This window comes from Aquarana catesbeiana, linkage group LG02 (assembly GCF_042186555.1).
Source record: "Aquarana catesbeiana isolate 2022-GZ linkage group LG02, ASM4218655v1, whole genome shotgun sequence".
NCBI lineage: Eukaryota > Metazoa > Chordata > Amphibia > Anura > Ranidae > Aquarana > Aquarana catesbeiana.
This window is the reverse complement of record NC_133325.1, coordinates 127876886-127898142: the sequence shown is the minus strand read 5'-3', so window position 1 is coordinate 127898142 and position 21257 is coordinate 127876886. Positions and strand designations below refer to the sequence as shown.

The 21257-nt window shown below is 40.5% G+C and overlaps 1 protein-coding gene across 1 annotated transcript in view; it reads right to left on the bottom strand.

The window, feature by feature from the left end:
- Positions 1-21257, bottom strand: part of MICU2 (mitochondrial calcium uptake 2) — a 621891-nt gene that overhangs the window by 599632 nt on the left and 1002 nt on the right. The gene's annotated exons all lie outside the window — the stretch shown is intronic.

Here is a 21257-nt window from a genome sequence, read left to right as displayed (position 1 = left end):
CTTATTTTCCTTTAGACGCCTCTGGTGTCATCCACTCTGTTTTCCTATTAAAGAAAACATTTCTCTGGTTTGCGATAATCCTCTAGTACTACCCCTGCGAGATCAGGACCGAGAGCCACATATTAGAAGAGGTATTCTACTCAAGACCAGTCCCCCAAAATACAATGGCTCGGTTTCTGCCAAATAAGGAAAGTTCACTTTAAAGTTCAGGTTGTCTCTCTTTCCTTATTGCTCCTAATAATTGGCCTATGTAGGCCCAGTAAAACTCACCGTATTTTAGGTCTGGGAGTTCTCTATACTGTTCAGGTTGAATTAAAGGTTACAACTGCTGTGGAGTCCTTAGACCCAGACGCCTGACCAAATAGAATGATGGTATGTAACCGTGTATGTTTTCTCTCTAATCTAAGTAGACTTCTCTGAAGAGTTACTTGTATTGCCTAGCCATGATTTTTGTAGGTTGACGTGTGTTATTTTGTCACTCTGTACAAACCGCATTCCTTAAATAAAGCTTTAAAAAAAATAAAAAAATAAAACACATCCATCCAATTCTGAGATTTACACAGTTCTGCTACACCACACAGACCTGTCTGGCAGATTTTTCTTTACTGCCCTTCAGTAACCCTTACATATCTGCTTCGCACACCTACCTTGAGACTGGGCAGTAAGAAGAGAAGCAGAAAACTAATGAGCTAATTTCTGTCACTTTGCTCTCTCCTGCTATCAGCATGCACCTTGCTGGAGCAGCCCCAATTATTCTCTTCTCGGGTCCCTGTCCCTGTCCCTTCCCCCCAAGTGACTCCATAGCAAGCTACATGAGATGGGGCACTCGAGCATGCTCGCTCTGATCAGCCTCCATGTGTCTATGAGACACACAGAGCGTGGCTCAGCCCTCCCCCTGTCTCACTGCCTTCGACTGACAGCAGCACATTGCTGAAATGGGAGAATATATGATTGGGGGGGGCTCCCCTCATTGGCTGAAACAGCAGCGCGGCGCCATTGGCGCCCGCTGCTGTCAATGTCAGTCAGCCAATGAGGAGAGAAAGGGCAGGGCAGCGCAGCTCCGTGTCTGAATGGATTCATGGAGCTGCAGCTCGGCTTGGGTGCCCCCATAGCAAGCTGCATGCTGTGGGGGCACTCGTCAGGAGGGAGGGGCCAGAAAAGCCAAAGAGGAACCTGAGAAGAGGTGGATGCAGGCTGCTCTGTACAAATGCACTGCACAGAGCAGGTGAGTATAATTTTTTTTTTTTTTTTTTTAAATAGGACTTTACAATCACTTTAACATAGCATAACTTAAAGCGGTAGTAAACCGCATCCAAAAAAAAAAAAAAAAAAAAAAAAAAGGCACCCAAGCAGTTTAAAACATAATGTGCCATTATGCATCACATACTAGTACATTATGACAGACCTACCTGAAAACGAGGCCCTCTTTCCGGGTTCGCAGGCATCGGCTACATGAATGGCTGAGCATGCAATGATGTCACTCCCATGCACGCGCAGGAGACTGCTTGCAGCACAGCTCTAAAGGACAGAGTATGCCGTTCCTTCGGAGCGCGTGCGCCGGTGAAGTCAGTGGCAGTGTCAAAAGTAAATATAACTCATAAACGTTTAGGAGATCTAGGCTTACCTATAGGTAAAAATCATAAAAAAGAGAGTTTACTCCCACTGTAAAAAATATATTTAAAAATTGCTAGTTATCCTTTTGAGTGCTTTTTATTAGCTTACCAATCATTACATGCTCTCCCTGCCTCGCAATGTTCAGGGGTGGAGGACCGTTGAGTAACGTTTAACATAATTAACCCTGTACTGTTTTCGCAGTTCTTCATTATCAGCTGTAAACTGAGCTTAAAAAGGACAAGTTCACCTTTCATAAAATGTTACACCCGTTTATCCATATTTGGGGTGTAACATTTTATGAATGCACCAGCCCCCACACCTCCCACTGTTACAGCTAGCAGGGAATCTTCTCCTTGCTAGCTGTCAAAATTTTAAAAATGTATTTACAGCTCAATGTGAATGGAAAACGACAAGGTTCAGCAGCCTTTGCAGCTGTCGGCTTGTAGTTTTCCCATTAACTACTACGGCGCTGTGAGCACTGTGGTAGTTCATTCATTCTTCCTGCCAGCACCTATCAGCTACCTTGTATGAAGAAGCTGATGCAATGACAGATCTGCAGGAGACCTGCATGGCACCAGCGATCTGCTGATGCAATGCTTTACAGGCTCCTGCAACAAAAAATAAATGCTTTTTTTTTTTACCAGCAAAAAAGTGCATTATTTTTTAGTGAAAAGGTGAACTTGTCCTTTAAAAGTTGTCTGTCCTAACAAAAGGGTTTAAAAAAAAAATGTAGAACGTGCCCTCCCGAATTGTATAGTAATGAGGGACATTGTGGGGACAAAGACACAAGACGGGCCGGAAATTCTATAAAAAAAAAAGTCAGCAGTGACAACTCCTTACACAAACATCTAAAAAAAGGTAAGACACTTTTTTTCCAGGTCTGCTGTGTGAATAGTAACACATAGTGAGGTTTACTCAAATTTGACTGCACGTGGAAAAACCCTTTAAAAAAAATTCCACTTTCGTGGAGAAAAAAAAAAATAAAACACATACATACATAGTTGTGCTCATAAGTTTACATACCCTGGCAGAATTTATGATTTCTTGGCCATTTTTCAGAGAATATGAATGATAACACAAACTTTTCACTCATTGTTGGTGTCTGACTGAAACCATTTATTATTAATCAACTGTTTACTCGTTAAATCATAATGGCAACAGAAACTACCCAAATGACCCTGATCAAAAAGTTTACATACCCTAGTTCTTAATACCGTGTATTGCCCGCTTTAACATCAATGACAGCTTGAAGTCTATTTTTGGTATTTGTGGATGATGCTCTTTATCTTCTTAGATAGTAAAGCTGCCCATTCTTCTTGGCAAAAAGCCTCCAGTTCCTGTAAATTCTTGGGCTATCTTGTATGAACTGCACGTTTGAGATCTCCCCAGAGTGGCTCAATGATTGAGGTCAGGAGACTAAGATGGCCACTCCAGAACCTTCACTTTATTCTGCTGTAGGCAATGACAGGTCAACTTGACCTTGTGTTATGGATCATTGTCATGCTGGAATGTCAAAGTACGTCCCATGCGCAGCTTCCTGGTTGATGAATGCAAACGTTCCTCCGGTATTTTTTGATAACATACTGCATTCATCTTGCCAACCATTTTGACCAAATTTCCTGCGCCTTTGTAGCTCACACATCCCCAAAACATCAGCGATCCTCCCCCGTACCTTTCATCATAGACCTTGTTGACTCCTCTCTAAATGTAGAGTTTATGATTGTGGCCAAAAAGCTAAATTTTGGTCTCATCACTCCAAATGACTTTTGCCAGAAGGTTTGAGGCTTGTCTCTGTGCTGTTTGGCGTATTGTAAGCGGGATACTTTGCGGCATTTGCATAGTAATGGCTTTCTTCTGGCAACTCGACCATGCAGCCCATCTTTCTTCAAGTGCCTCCTTATTGTGCATCTTGAAACAGCCACACCACATGTTTTCAGAGAGTCCTGTATTTTACCTGAAGTTATTTGTGGGTTTTCCTTTGCATCCCAAACAATTTTCCTGGCAGTTGTGGCTGAAATTTTAGTTGGTCTACCTGACCGTGGTTTGGTTTCAACAGAACCCCTCATTTTCCACTTCTTGATTAGAGCTTGAACACTGCTGATTGGCATTCTCAATTCCTTGGATATCTTTTTATATCCCTTTCCCTTTTTCTACAGTTCAACTACATTTTCCCGCAGATCCTTTGACCATTCGTTTGCTTGCCCCATGACTCAGAATCCAGAAACATCAGTGCAGCACTGGATGAAAGATGCAAGGGTCTGTCAGGAGTCCAGAAACTCCGACGTTTTATACACACACACTAATTACAAGCAAACAGATCACAGGTGAGGATGGTTACCTTTAATAGCCATTCAAACCCCTTTGTGTCAACTTGTGTGCATGTTATCAGGCCAAAATCACCAAGGTATGTAAACTTTTGATCAGGGTCATTTGGGTAGTTTGTTGCCATTATGATTTAAATAAAAAGTAAAACACAGTGGATGTATAATAAATGGCTTCAGCCAAACACTAACCATGAGTGAAAGAAATGTTTTTGTGTTATTCATATTCTCTGAAAAATGGCCAAGAAATCAAATTCTGCCAGGGTATGTAAACTTATGAGCACAACTGTAATAAAATTATATACAATTCTATATATATATACACACACACACACACACACACACACACACACACACACACGTACAATTGCTACACATGCTATATTGTATTTATGTTTTTAACAATTACCTTTCCTTTTCAATCTGCAGCACATTTTCTGTAAAATAAAATGCAATATGGCAACACAGGTTCATTCTGCACACAGTTGGCGTACGGAACGTGCTCCAAGATGTCATTCTCAGCTTGGATGATTGGCTCACTGATTCTCAGAACTCTGCACTAAGATGCAAGTCAGATTTGATTTTAGGCATCCTCTTAGACAGCAACTATATTTTTAGTGAGATACTACCTATGGGTTAGCTACTTCTAAAAGGGATGCAGATGCTGCAACGTTCCTCAATAGAACACCAAGTGCATCAGCCGATTATACTGACCACAGATAATCCCATTATGGAATCAGTATTCCATAGACATAGGTAGAACATGCAGCTTTTTCTTAAGAGCAGAAACAGGTGGATCACGACAACAAATGTTTTTTTAAATCCTTGAAGAATACATTACCCAGAGGGCTTTGTTTTTCTCAATAAAAGTCGGGTTACTCTGTAACCACTTAACCTCCGTAAGGTTTTACCCCCTTCATGATCAGGGAATTTTTCCGTTATTCAGAACTGTGCTACTTTACCTGGCAATTGCGTAGTCATACAACACTGTACACTAAGTAAACAAACAGTCATGAATGGAAACCATTCATGACTGTTTTGTTTACATCGTAATCATGTGATCGTTATGACCAATCATAGCAACCACATGATGAGCAGCCAGATACCGGTAACATTAATCCATTGTGTCTGGTGGACACAGGGGTTGCAGGAGCAGACTGCTATACGTGACCAGACATGTACGTGACTGTGCCTGTATCTGCTGTCTTTTGCCAGTATAATTAGTATGAGCGCTCAGCCTGTGGTTAAGGGCTCTTCACAACATAACGCAGTTTGGGAAACCCGCGTTCCATGTGCGTATCCCACAACGCATTCAAAAAGAACATGCAGAATTCTACCTTTCATAAGACATCTGTTTTTAGCTACCTTTACATTACAATTCTCACACATGACCCTTTTACAGTCCACAACCAAGGGATCATACTATCATATCTGCCATGAATCCAAACTCTGTAAGCGAACACTAATGATCAAACCTGCCTCTTCTGTGTTACACAAGGAATGTCTGGAAATAGCCAGGCGTAACGTACATTATTGTCATACACTGAAATAAATGACGAGTACAAGTTCTCAGACTGACAAAACATGAGTACTCGTCACAAGCGCCCTCATTAAACTGACCACAGCTGTACTCTTAGTGAATGACAAGAGGCACAGCTCGTACAGCTCCGACATGACAAGTGTTGCTGCAAGGGACAGAATGGTAAACACTACGTACAGTGTGAGGAAAGAAAGAGAGGGGACCTCAACTTGAATATGGAGCTGTAAATGTCCCTAAATATCTAATCAAATTGGATTCCTTTACTGCCACGGCAAGAATACCCAATATATAGTTCAGGAAAGGATGTTTTCTAAAATTATACAGACAGATCAGAAAAGTTTCTAATTACTGAACTTTTTCTGGTTTAGACCACATGTACACTGGGCGTTTAACCTGTGTGCCTCCAATCTTGCCGTTTTCGCACACCCAAAAAGCACAAGTGCAGTGCCCAGGCCCTCTGCCTATCAAAGTCTATAGCAGGCTGAAATACGCAGAAGTCGGGCAGGGCTGGATGCTGTACAGAGTGGTTCCCACGTTTAGGGCCCCATATTATCAGGGATGTAAGCCCAGAATGCATGCATCCTGCAGGCACACGAAAAAGCCAGGATTCGAATGCACACGGGCTACAAGCCCAGAAGTAAAGTAAATGTTTAAAAACTTTTTCCCCACTTTTAGAAAGACAAAGGAATGTTTACAACACCTATCAGTTTATTTTATGCTATCTGGGAGATTTCCTTTCATTTCTTATTTTAGAGATGCAACAGGAAATTTTTTCAGTTAGGTATGTTTTCCCCACATGGATAAAAGAGCAAAAAATGTAATAAAAAAAAAAAAAAAAGGGTCAAAACAACCAATCATATGGATAAGCCGTATATGATTAGTTGTTTGACCTCACATCGGAGGGATGAACCGCCATCTCACCCTTTATATTATTTTTAGTTATAACTAAACAAATAGTTTAGTTATTAGTTAGGTGGTAACACTATGGAAGTACTAGTACAGCCTGGTGTGTTTACTGTTGGGTATGTAAGGGTTAAGCAATTTGTGGATAAATTCCAGCTAGCTGTGCTATGCAGTCAGACCCACAAAGTTGGAAGTGATGAAACGCGTCAGCACAGGAGTGTGCGGTGACAGAATGTGAGGTCGGATGCCAGACTGGAAGTGACGTCAGACACATGGGATGCACTGGTAAGGTGCGATGAGATGGATTGTTTATCTGCTGTACTAATTTGAGCACATCTGCCATTTGATATTGTTGATTGATGGGCACATTTGAAAGCTTTTTTTGTAAGTGGTTTCAATTGTTTCTTTCATACAGGATTTGGCTATATCTTCCTAGTATATCAATGGTAAACATGGGGAGCTGATAGAGCAACCTTAAAAAAGGAACAGTGTAGTATGAAAGGGGATCCTTTTGAATGCTCTTTTGGCCGATGAGCAAAATGAGAAGCAATTATTTCTAGTGAGTGCAGTCTCTTATGAGAGTGGTACACAGTCTACACCTTGCTGGAGGATTGAAAAATTTGCACAAATATTTTAATAAGAGCACCATTTTTTTGAAGATACTAAAGAGGATGCATATATAAATAGGTGGACTGTATAAGGACAATACTGATATTTACCTATATTTATTTAGGGTGATTTGTGCATTTTGCATAATTATTGCTTATGATATTGTGGATTGCGCAGAGTAGCGAGAGGTTTTAAGTTCCCCTCACTGTGGCAGTTGCTGAACAGGTGTCCCCACTGGAAGATTTATCCTCACTTAGAACCCTTTCACACAGTGCTGCTAAAACAGCCGCTAAAGCGCCGGTCGTTTTTGCAGGTGCTTTAGCGGCGCTTTTCGGGCACTAGCAGGTCGCTTTTTTTAAAGGTCATATTTACTGTTATTCGTTTCAATTTAATGTAATTCAATTTAATGTAACTAAAATGACCTATAGTTTGCCAAAGCTCTGGGAATCAGACAATTTTTCTAATTAAAATCTTTTTAACTACCTTTCTTTTATATTTTTTATTGCATCTCGTTTATTGCAGATTTCCTGCAGCTCAATCAATATGGCGTGAACGACCCCTTATTCTACTAAATGTATCTAAAATATACACAAATATAGCCAAAGATATCTAGACAAAAAGATATTTTTATAAACTATGCTATCATAAAATATATTGGAACCTGAAGTTAAAAAAAAAAAAAAAATAAATAAATCACATAAAAGAATTTCATTTTAAATTTGAGATTTAAAGATTTTTTTTTTTTTTTTTTAAAGGAGGCTAGGACCCTGCGGTAGAGTTGCATACTTCCTGTGTGGCAGATTACATTGAGGGGACAAGGGCACGCTTTCTTCAGCATTCCATACAAAAACCAACTCCCAGAAACACCTAAAGTGCCGCCTCTCAAGTGTCAGAGAGGACTAGAAAAGCAGGAAAGGTTTAGTCCTGAGCTTTATTAGGATGCTAGTGGTGGGATTATGACTTTAAAGAAAATAGCCAGCAGCTGCCACTTCTATGTTTATGACTCGGCAAGTTTGATCCCACAAACCGAGGCTTAGAAACATCAATGAAACAAGCTCGATAATAAACACGATTGACCAGCTGAGAAAGGAAAATAAAAAGGATCAGAGACGGGGAGGGAAGGGAAAATGTCAATGAATATTGCAATATCAGCTCCTTTAAAATCGCACATATTCATTTGGGTAAATAAAAGATTACACAATGATGTACAGGAGATAGATATCAATATCAAAATAAATAAATGAATAAATACATTTTTTTTTTAAAAAGGGGGGGGGGGGGAGTAGGTTTTCACTATATACAAATGCCAAAGATCTGAACACCATTACCTTTCCCCAGGTCAAGGCTAGGGTTCCATCTATCATTAAACAAAAAAAGGAAAAATACCGTGCTTTGAGCATAAAACTAAAATAAAAGTGCAGCTGCAACAAAAAAAGACAAATATCAGTGTAGCAAACAAGAACAAAGAAAATAATAAGTGCGCTTGCAGTATAATGATAATCCAATAATAGCGAATCATATGTGAAAAAAATATTTAAATCACAAAGTGATGGTGAAAGTTCTTAAAAAATTAAAACATAAATAAAGGTCCATTCATAAATGAAAGTTCAGTGAAGAAAAGATTATGTGAATCCAATGAACGGGAATCCCACATTCAAAATTCAACCACCTCAACCCACATGAGAGGGAAGGTGGAAGGGCGAGATGTGAGAGGAACTTCCAGACTCCAGGTGCATCCAGGCAACAGTAAGACTGACTAGAGTTGGTGGACCTCCTCTGTGGCAAGGTCAGACACGCAGGCAGACACAACCCTCTGCAGGGATAAGCGGACTTCAACGCCAGGAACCTCAGATGTTTGTAGTATTCCTAGGGCGGGCAGGTCACTCTGCAAAGAACTCACTGGTCCGAAGGGCCGTGAGTATAGAAGAAAAAGCTCCGATAGTGTAGTATAGATAAAAAAGCCCTTTATTGCTCACACATGCGGGAAACACTCCTCCACCATAAAACATGTTAAAAAGCCGGCAAAATAAAACAGTAGCGAACACCTGTGTACAAACATAGGGCTTTCGAAGTGATGGCGTATAGTGCGTAGCCACGCCCTACATGTTTTGTCATAAATGACATCTTCAAAGGGGCACTTTGTTTAATTTTTTTTTAAGAACTTTCACCATCACTTTGTGATTTAAATATTTTTTTTTCACATATGATTCACTATTATTGGATTATCATTATACTGCAGGCGCGATTATTAATTTTCTTTGTCCATCTATCATTGACAAACATTTAGGGGTTGACTTCAGGTTGATCGTGAAGAAAAAAAAAAAAAAAAGGGCACAGGCTTCTTAACGTAGCACCTACAAAATGTGCAACAACATGTGTCCCATACTTGTGCTGTGATAGGTAGGCAAAGAACCAGGATAGAGCAGAATCTTGGAAGCCAAGGGAATGGAGTTTATTGAGAAGGAGAGGGTGGTCAACAGTACCGAAGGCCGCAGAGAGGTCAAGTAGTAGGAGCATGGAGTAGTGGCCGTTGGCTTTAGCAGTTAGTAAATCGTTAGTGAGTTTTAGTAAGGCAGTTTCCGCGGAGTGCTGCAAGCGAAAGCCAGACTGTAAGGGGTCAAGAAGGTTGTTTTCACTGAGGTAGGAGTTAAGACAGTTGTAGACTAACCCTTCTAGAAGTTTAAAGGTGAATGGAAGCAATGAGATGGGTCTTAAGTTGTTCAGGTTGGTGGGTCCAGTGAGGGCTTTTTAAGTATGGGAGTGATCTGCGCATGTTTTAGAGGGGAGGGGAAGGTGCCACTAGAGAGAGGGACAGATTGAAGATGTGAGTGAGGAAGCATAGGATAGAAGAAGAGGGTGACCATAGTAGTTGTGAGGGAACAGGGTCCAAGGGACAATTGGTTAGGTGGGCATCTGAGAAAAGTACCCTACCTCACGTCTGTCAGACGCGAGTGAGGAAAAGCCAATCAACGGCTCTTCCTGTTTACATCGTGATTAGCCATGATTGGACACAGATGATCACATGGTAAAGAGCCTCCGTCAGAGGCTCTTTACCGAGATCGGTGTATCTGACTGACGCACCGCCGATCGCCGTGATGCGTGCCCCCACGGGCGCGCGAGAGCAGTCATTCTGGGTGGAGGTCACATGATGGTCTCCCAGCCGTCATTTAACGGCCAGCGAGCGTGAGGTGGTTAAAGAGCAACTCCAAGCTCCCCCCAACAAAATTTAAAGTCAGCAGTTACAAATACTGTAGCTGCTGACTTTTAATATAAAGACATTTACCTGTCCAGGGATCCTGCGATGTCCTCACCCAAGCCAATTCTTCAATCGGCTTCAGGTGCCAGCATCTCAAGTAAGGGAAACAGGAAGTAAAGCCTTGCAGTTTAGTCCTATAGAAAATGTACGTGGGGAGCTGAAACTTCGAGTTGCCAAGCGACAGCCAAAGAAACTTTAAAGCGGGGTTCCACCCAAATTTTGAACAATATCTGTATGTATTCTCTTCCTTGCCTAGATGCTGACATGCCGTTTAAAAAAAATTTAAATCGCCGTAATTACCTTTTATTTTTCTATTCTTCTTTGCACTTCCTGGTTCTCCTCCCGTGGGAGTAGGCGTGTTTCTAGCCTCTCCCAGACTCCACACAGCCTCCTGGGAGCTAGTCTCAGGCTTCCCAGGATGCCACTGAGCATGTGCGGGAACGAGCGGTGAATGCTGGGAGCACAGCATTCACCGCATCCAGGAAATAAATGCTTGTGGGCTTCAAATGCCCACAATGAAGATGGAAACTGCCTGCAGTGAATAATATAAGTTATTCTTTCCGACGAAATCTGACACAGGCGGACATATTACACACAATATGTGAGAGTGTAATGCTGAGAAGAAAAGTTTGTGAATGAACTAAAAAAAAAAAAAAAAAAAATAAAATATGATAGATAGGTGGACCCCCGCTTTAAGGATTTAGAGAAGATCTGTAAAAGAAGAGTGGATCAAAATCCCCCTTGACATGTGTGCAAACCTGGTAACCAACTACAAGAAACATCTTACCTGTGCTTGCCAACAAGCGTTTCTCCACCAAGTACTAAGTCATGTTTTGCTTGGGGATCAAATACTTTACTCACTGAACTGCAACTCAATTTATAAAACATTTGTATCATGTGTTTTTTTCTGGATTTTTTGGTTGATATTCTGTCTCTATCATTTAAAATACATCTATGTTAAAAATAAAAGAACCCTTCATTTCTTTGTAAGTGGGCAAACTTACAAAATCTGCAGGGGATCAAATAATTATTTCCCCCAGTAGTATATAGCCAGTTTGTTTAACCTAACATAAAATATGTATTCGATTGCTATATATCAGGGTTTCTCAACCAAGGGTTCTCTATAAAAAAAAAAAAGGGGGGGGGGGGAATTCTCCCCAATGACCACAATTGTAAGTAGCATTCTTCCCAATGAACACCACACTAATGTATCATGAGTTGTAGATATAATTATTAGCAGGGGGTTCCCCGAGACTGAAAAGTTATTTCAAGGGTTCCTCTGAGTTGAAAAAGGTCCAGAAAGGCTACTATATATGCAAACAGGAATTTAAATAAATAATCTCTAGTGAATCCTCCCTTTTTTTCCCTCTGTATCAAGTTAGATTACTTCAAGAAGATACACCAATGACTTTCGATCTGTTATTTCAACCATCTTGATAACCTATCGGCCATTTAAAATCAGCCATACTGTTGTGGTAAGACTGCATTTCTAAAAATTGTACATGTTTTTTGTGTGCATTCTGGTACATTATGTACCCTATTCAAATGAATGGTCTTGCCTTAATGTATAGAGCACCAATACTCAACACAAATGGGCCCTTAAATTTCTCAGCTTCGAGCAGAACTACAACATATGTGCTATTGTCTTTGTTCACCAGAAAAGCCTTTTTGCAGGTTCGTAACTTGGCCAGATTTTGAGGCAACACTCCTTAACTAAGCCTCATTGAGCCACCTTTCACTTTCTAAAACACACCTAGCTGAAAATAATGATAAAAATAAATACCCCAAATTCTGGCTTACAACCCCCTTCCAGATTTGCCGGTAACACCACCAGATCCCACGGGGGCAGAGAAAACAGTTCATTTTACACCTCCCATCCCCAGCTGTCTATACTAAACTTCATTTTTCACCCTGACAATTCCATTTAGCTTCATGTAGTAAGACATTTCCATGTAAGCCCCAGTCAGGTTTTTTCGTTGTAGCTTACACAGGGCTGGCTGTCTTCCAGCCCCCATATGAAAGCAATGGTTAAAGCAAAAGGGTTGGCTTTAAAATGATTCTACAAATAGTTAAAATCTATCTGCTCTACTGTATCGGTCTGCCACTCTGTTCTTATGTCTAAAATAATCAATGTACAATAATAGCTTCATAAACAAATGGTTTGACATATATTACCAGACTGAAACTTGAGAACAATAACAAAATACAAATATTTACAAGCAGATCTGACTACCCATAAGTGCCTTTTCCCGACATCAGGATTACGTTTCACAATGTGCAGCTCTTAGTCAAATCTGATTTCATTGTTGTACTCTCTTGTATGTGAAAGCAGGTGAAGTATATTTACCAACAGTGTATTTTATTAACAAAAAGTGTAAAAAACACACAAATAGATGCATACATTGGACACAGAACAATATACATCAAACTTTTAACAAGGAATTAAAGCGGTTGTATACTTTTTTTTGTTATTTTTACCTACAGGTAAGCCTATGATAAGGCTTACCTGTAGGTAAAATATCTCCTAAACTGTGCAGTTTAGGAGACATTCACTTTAAACGCAGCCACTGACATCAACAGCGCATGCGCTGTGAAGGCCCGGCAGACTTTGTCGGGAAGACGACATAAACGTGGCTCCGGCCACTCACAGTGCCAGAGCCGCAAACCCGAAAGAAACGCAGAGGGAACAGGTCATCTTTCTCGGCGTGGACTGGGATCAGATGCCGAGGCCTCGTTCTAAGGTGAGTATTTCATTATGCCTTTGGCTTACAGGTTTTTTTGTTTTACATTTTTTTTCAGTGAGGGTATACAACTGCTTTAAAAAGGAGTACTAAAGTCACATTTATTACATTAAGTATTAAGATTAAGCATTAGGCCTTGTTCACACAGGCATAACTACGCCCGTTTGAGGGCCAGGTTTGCCCACATGGGGATATACAGGTGTTCCATGCATCCCTATGCAGGAGGTCGCATTCATGTCTGAGGCACTGTGTCTGCACAAATAAAGTCACTGCAATCAAATCTGACATCCATGTGGGTACGGGAGTCCCCAAACCCACACCATCTGTGTTTGGGGTCCCACATCCACACAGATGTCAAATTGGGAGCAGCGGCTGTGTCCCAATTCACATGCATTGGACTGCCTGCAGGGATGTATGGAACACCTGTGCATCCCCATGTGGGCAGACAATGACACAAAAAGCGGTATTAGTATTGCTGAAATATTTTGTATATCTTCAGTCCATCCCTGTAGCTGCAGTCTTTAAGTATTTCCTGCTTTTCCTAACAGCAGGAAGGGGAGGGTTGGTGGTGGTAATAAGTCAGCTCCCTGCTGATTGCAAGAGTGAAAGAACACATTTCTGGGCACCATTTAGAAATGCATGTCCCAGAACACAGCTTGCCATTGACTGGTACAGATTCTGGCTATGCAGTCTGCCTATCAGCTCCTTGATAACATTCTATCAGACCTGTTTCTGGAACAATAATCGCGCAACTAATCAGCACAGCTAAAATTTTACCATCCAGTGGTCACCAAACGGGCTCTACCCCGGTTGCCGGGGATGTGCTCACTCAGGCTCGTCAATGCTCTCAGTTCATCTGATGGGTAGCTACAAAGGGAGATATAGTGATAGCAGAATAAACTGAGACACAGCTATAAATGAGATGAAAGCAGATGGGGATCTCTGGAATGATTATAAGGCATCTATGGGGTCTAAACATAAAATTTCAGTAGACTGAAGTTTGATTGACTGATGTGGGTCACTGCACCTTGCAGATCTGTTCACAAACGGTTTTAATTAAGCCAATAAAGTTAATTAATTTACAATAATAAATATGAAAAGTGACAGATGATCCTACAAAATAAGCCCTAAAATAGAACTGCTACACATCACCACAAAGTTATAAAATGAGTGACTTACTAACCACCAAGTTAAAACAAAAAAAAAAAAAAACCCAAATACACGAATCAAGTGCTTATTTAAGAGTACAATGCTTATTGCGTATTCAGTTTTATAAAGTCTGACCATAGTTCCAAAAGTATTACTGAAAACAAAATCATTAACACTAGTTGCTTGTGTAAATAAAAAAAATTCAATCACGTGACGTTTCTGTACTAAACTAGGCAACAGTAACACACACACTGCATTATATATTTGTGTTGATAACTACACCTACAATCATTTGCAGGCTACAACCTATAGGAGAGTTTGCAAAACTCAGTTTAGAAAGAATGGGTAAAGCCAGGCCTCTCACTAGGAGCGTGCGAGTTGAAGGCCTTCCAGCTCAAACAGAGGATGTCAAGAGAATTAGAAAGGGGGTGTGCAGATATGCTTTAATGGCTGCTATTTGTGCATGTTACATTTGTTTGCAATGACAGGTGCATTTTAAAATTACTTTAGTTTTTTAAACAAATACACAGCAGGAAAACTGTAGAGGGGACAGAATGACAGAAGACAGACACTGGAGGGTTACGTTTATAAACAGGTGGGGAAATGGAATAGAGAAGCCAGAATAACAGGAGTCGGTAGACCAACCAGATGCATGAACCGCGATACCCGGCCAGAGGTACAGCGATCAACCATAACTTTGTGACTACTGACAGGTAAAGCGAATTAGGCTATATTCGCATGGGCAACTAGTACCAGTGCGAGTTACGGTGGCAGGAATCTGATTTCTGCAGCCGTTTTTTGGCACCTGTGAGTAGATAGCTGAGGTTGGGTTGCCACCTTATACCTTTAAAACCAAACACATATGAATTACACAGGTTTTGTGGCTGATTAAGGTGGTAATCAAATGCATTTGGTGCCCTATCTGCATTAAATTAGTTTTAGAACCTGTGTAATTCATTTGTGTTCGTGTTTAAAGGGATAAGGTGACAACCCTAAGCTGAGGCCGCCGATCTGATACAGTTTAACCTCAGGAAGATTTACCACCCCCACCCCCCCCCTTCATGACCAGGTCACTTTTTGCGATACGGCGCTGCATTAATTTAAACGGACAATTGCGTTGTCATGCAACGCCGTATACAAATAAAAGTTATATCTTTGTTTCACACAAATAGAGATTTCATTTGGTGGTATTTGATCACCACTGCACTATAATCAATAAAAGACGACAATTATGAAAAAAAATAAATACTGGTATATATTTTTTTTTTTTTTTTTTTTTTTTTTTTTTTACACACAAATACAGTGGATATAAAAAAAAAAAAAAAGTCTACACATTCATAATAAAATGTCAGGTTTCTGTGAAAAAAAAAAACAAATAAATAAAAAAAAAAAAAAAAAAAAATAAGACAAGGATAAATCATTTCAGAACGTTTCCCACCTTTAATGTGACCTATAAACGGTAAAATTAAATTGAACAACAAAACTGAAATCTTTTAGGTGGAGGGAGGTAACAATAAAAAAAAATAAAAATATGGTTAGATAAGTGTGCACACCCTTAAACTAATACTTTGTTGAAGCACCTTTTGATTTTATTATTATTACTCAGTCTTTTTGGGTATGAGTCTATCAGCATGGCACATCTTGACTTTGCAATATTTGCCCACTCTTCTTTGCAAAAACACTCCAAATCTGTCAGATTGCGAGGGTATCTCCTGTGCACAGCACTCTTCAGATCACTCCACAGATTTTCAATCTGATTCAGGTCTGGGCTCTGGCTGGGCCATTCCAAAACTTTAATCTACTTCTGGTGAAGCCATTCCTTTGTTGATTTGGATGTATGCTTTGGGTCGTTGTCATGCTGAAAGATGAAGTTCCTCTTCTTCAGGCTTCTGCTAGAAAGCTGAACATGGTTTTGTGCCAATCTTGACTGGTATTTGGAACTGTTCATAATTCCCTCTACCTTGAGGCCCCTGTTCCAGCTGAAGAAAAACAACCCCAAAGCATGATGCTGCCACCACCATCCTTCACGGTGGGTATGGTGTTCTTTTGGTGATGTGCAGTGTTGTTTTTGCACCAAACATATTTTTTGGAATTATGGCCAAAAAGTTCAACCTTGGTTTCATCAGACCATAACACATTTTCCCACATGCTTTTGGGAGACTTCAGGTGTGTTTTTACAAAATTTAGCCAGGCTTGGATGTTTCTTCGTAAGAAAAGGCTTCGGTCTTGCCACTCTACCCCATAGCCCAGATATATGAAGATTACTGAGATTGTTGTCACATGTACCACACAGCCAGTACTTGCCAGATGTTCCTGCAGCTCCTTTAATGGTGCTGTAGGACACTTGGCAGCCTCCCTGACCAGTTTTCTTCTTGTCTTTTCATCAATTTTGGAGAGACGTCCAGTTCTTGGTAATGTCACTGTTGTGCCATATTTTCTCCACTTGATGATGACTGTCTTCACTGTGTTCCATGGTATATCTAATGCCTTGAAAATTATTTTGTACCCTTCTCCTGACTGATACCTTTTAACAATTAAATCCCTCTGATGCTTTGTAAGCTCTCTGCAGATCATGGCTTTTGCTGTAGGATGCAACTAAGAAAATGTCAGGAAAGACCTACTAGAACAGCTGAACTTTATTTGGGGTTAATCAGAGGCACTTTAAATGATGGCAGGTGTGCACTGACTCCTATCTACCATGAGCTTGAATGTGATTGCTTAATTCTAAACACAACTACATCCTCAAGTAATAAGCGGGTGTGCACACTTATGCAACCCCCCAAAAAAAAAAAAAAAGATTTCAGTTTGCTTTTCAATTGATTTGTATAGTTTATAGATCACATTAAAAAGGTGAAAAAAGTTCTGAAATGATTTATCTTTGTCTCATTTTTTTACATCCCAGAAACCTGACATTTTAACAGGGGTCTTTAAACTTTTTATATTCACTATCTATATCCATATTTTACTTTCTGCTACAAAACATATCCAATACATTTTGATTTAAAAAAAATAAATGTATTAACTTTTTTTTATACTAGTATTTGTGACGATCAGCGAATTATCGCGGACTGCAATATTGCAGCAGACAATCGGACATTAGCTGACACTTTGTGGGAACCAGTGACACTAATACAGTGATCAGTGCTAAAAATATGCACTGTCACTTTACTAATGACACTGGCTGCGAAGGGGATAAACATCTAGGGCGATGAAAGGATTAAATGTATGCCTAACCAGTGTTTATGTGTACTACATGTGCTGCTTTCACTAAGGGATGTGATGGATTTTATCCCCTGCTTAATGTTGGTTCTGATAGAAAGGTGTCAGAACACACCGTGCATCCCAGTTTGTTGGGTCTTGGGCTGTGTAGCCACAGACTGGTCAGGGTGCCCATGCTGACCAATGTCCACAGCCAAAAGTACCTACAATGGGCATGCAAGCATCAGAACCGCACCAAGGAGCCATCAAAGAAGGTGGCCTGGTCTGATGAATCACATTTTCTTCTACATCACGTGGATAGCTGGGGGTGTGTGTCATTTATCTCGGGAAGAGATGGCACCAGGATGCAGTATGAGAAGGCAGGCAAGCCAGCGGAGGCAGTGTGCTGCTTTGGGCAAAGTTCTGCTGTGAAACCTTGGGTCCTGCCATTCATGTGGATGTTACTTTGACATGTACCACCTATGTAAACTTTGCTGGTGACCGTGTACCCCCTCCATGAAATCACTATGCCTTGATGGCAGTGGCCTCTTTCAGCAGGATAATATGCCCTGCAAAAATTAGAGATGCACAGAAATTCCGGCGGCTGAAACATAACGGCCAAAAGAAAATAGGGTTTTCGGTATTTTGCAGATAGAGAAAAGGGTGCAGATAAAGGCGTTTAAAAATGCACACGATTTTACGGTGCTTATGGTGTGTTTTTCATAGGTCACGTGACTCAAAAAACGCATCTAAAATGTAACGCGGGTGTGTTATTGATGCGTCCTTACTGCATTTTCAATGCATTTCAATAGGGAACGTGCATTTTTTTAACTGACCAAAAATGCAGCCAGCAAGATTTTTAACACCACAATAGAAGCGCAACGGACCATTGTGAAGACATACATAAAGTCTAAAGAGATGCATCTTTCTTGAGCTCTTCTTGTGCTAAAAGTGCCGATAATGGCCGAAAATAACTTCATATTCATTTAAATGCATGATATTCATTAAAAAAGTTGATTATATATGAAACCATATTTTTTTTTTAAACAACTGTCATTTTTGGTTTTTAGCCAAGTGCATCCCGAATTATTGGTTTCTGCTCCAAAATTTCCATGTTTTTTAGGAACACAAGACAACTTTGGAGGTGTTGACTTAGCCTCTCAATTCTCCAGATCTCCATCCAATTGAGCATCTATGGGATGTGAATGAAAAACAAGTCTTAGCCTTTGTTTACACCAGTGTGGCTTTGAAGTCACGCTACTTCAAAACCGACTATCAGTGCGATTTCATGTGTGGCTTCTGACATCTGTGTGACTTCATTTAACCAATGTCAATGCGAGTTGCACTTAAATCGCACAGAAATAATGCAGGAACCTTTTCAAAGGTGCTGCGACTTGAGTCGCAACAATTTGAACTGTGCCATTGCCATGAATGGGCTGTGACTTGTCATGCGACTTTGAACTGCCACGTCGCACTGGTGATAACCAGGGCTTATAGGATCTGCTACTAACGACTTGGTGCCAGATAGCACAGCATACCTTCAGAAGTCTTGTGGCATTCATGCCTCGATGGGTCAGGGATGTTTTGGTGAAAAAAGGAGGACCTACTCAGTATAAGGTGTGTGGTCATAAAGCTAAGGCTGATTGGTATATATATATATATATATATATATATATATATATATATATATATATATATATATATATATATATATATATATATATATATACACACACACACACACACACACCACTATACCCAGCCAGATAATATACAGTGCCTTGAAAAAGTATTTATACCCCTTGAAATTTTCCACATTTTGTCATGTTACAACCAAAAATGTAAATCTATATTTTATTGGTATTTTATGTGATAGACCAACACAAAGTGGCATATAACTGAAGTGTAAGGAAAATGATAAACGGTTTTTAAAATATTAACCACTTCAGCCCCAGAAGATTTTACCCCCTTCCTGACCAGAGCACTTTTTGCGATTCGACACTGTGTTGCTTTAACTGACAATTGCACGGTCGTACGACATTACATCCAAAACAAAATTGACGTCCTTTTTTTCCCCCCACAAATAGAGCTTTCTTTTGGTGGTATTTGATCACCTGTTTTTTTTTTGTTTTTTTTTTCAAAAATTGTCGTTATTTTTGTTTATAGCGCAAAAAAAAAAAAAAAAAAAAATCGCAATAAGCATATATTGATTGGTTTGCACAATAAAGTTATAGTGTCTACAAAATAGGGGATAGTTTTATGGCATTTTTATGATTATTTTTTTATATTTTTTTTTTTACTAGTAATGGCGGCGATCTGCAAATTTTAATCGGGACTGCGACATTATGGCGGACACATGACACATTTTTGGGACCATTGGCATTTATACAGCGATTAGTGCTATAAAAATGCACTGATTACTGTAAAAATTTCACTGGCAGGGAAGGGGTTAACCACTAGGGGGCAATCGAGGGGTTGTGTTCCCTCTCTGCGTTTTCGAACTGATGGGGGGAGGGGACTGTCTAGGGGAAATGAGAGATCGCTGTTCATACTTGGTATGAACAGACGATCAGTCTCTTCTCCTCTCAGAGAACTGGAAACTGTGTTTACAGATCCCGGTTCTCGGTGTGTCACCAGTGATCGCGGGAGACCGGCGGCGATTGCCACCGCCGGGCACTCGCAACGGCTCCGGGGGTGAGCAGCGGGTGCGTGCGCCCCTAGTGGGCGCAGGGCAAAGCAATGTAACATAACGTTGTTTCGCCCAGCCGTACCATTCTGCCGCAGTAAACCTGCGGCGGCTGGTTGGCAAGTGGTTAAATATGTGAAAAGAGTGACGTGGATTTGTATTCACCCCCCCCCCCCCCCCCCGAGTCAATAATTTGTAGAACCCCCTTTCACTGCAATTACAGCTGCAAGTCTTTTGGGGTATGTCTCTACCAGCTTTGCAGATCTAGAGAGAGAAATTTCTACCCATTCTTCTTTGCAAAATAGCTCAAGCTCTGTCAGATTGGATGGAGAGCGATTTTCAAGTCTTACCACAGATTCTCAATTGGATTTAGGTCTGGACTTTGGGTAATTCTAACACATGAGTATGCTTCAATCTAAACCATTCCATTGTAACTCTGGCTGTATGTTTAGGGTCGTTGTCCTCCTGGAAGGTGAACCTCCGCCCCAGTCTCAAATCTTTTGCAGACTCTAACAGGTTTTCTTCTAAGATTGCCCTGTATTTGGTTCCATTCATCTTCCCATCAACTCTGACCAGCTTCCCTGTCCCTGCTGAAGAAAAGCATCCCCACAACATGATGCTGCCACCACCATGTTTAATGGTGGGGATGGTGTGTTCAGGGTGATGTGCAGTGTTAGTTTTCCGCCACACATAGCGTTTTGCTTTTAGGCCAAAAAGTTCAATTTTGGTCTCATCCGACCAGAGCACCTTCTTCCACATGTTTGCTGTGTCCCCTACATGGCTTCTTGCAAACTCCAAACAGGACTTCTTATGGCTTTTCTTTCAAGAATGGCTTTCTTCTTGTCACTCTTCCATAAAGGCCAGATTTGTGGAGTACATGACTAATAGTTATCCTGTGGACAGATTCTCCCACCTGAGCTGTGGATCTCTGCAGCTCCTCCAGAGTTAGCATGGACCTCTTGGCTGCTTCTCATGGCAGGCTCTCCTTGCCCGGCCTGTCAGTTTAGGTGGACGGCCATGTCTTGGTAAGTTTGCAGTTGTGCCATACTCGTTCTATGTTCTGATGATGGAATAAACAGTGCTCTGTGAGATGTTCAAAGCTAGGATATAGATATATCTATATCTATATATATATATATATAGATATATATATAGAGATATATATATATATATATATATATATATATATATATATATATATATATATATATATATATAGATATAGATATATCTATCTATC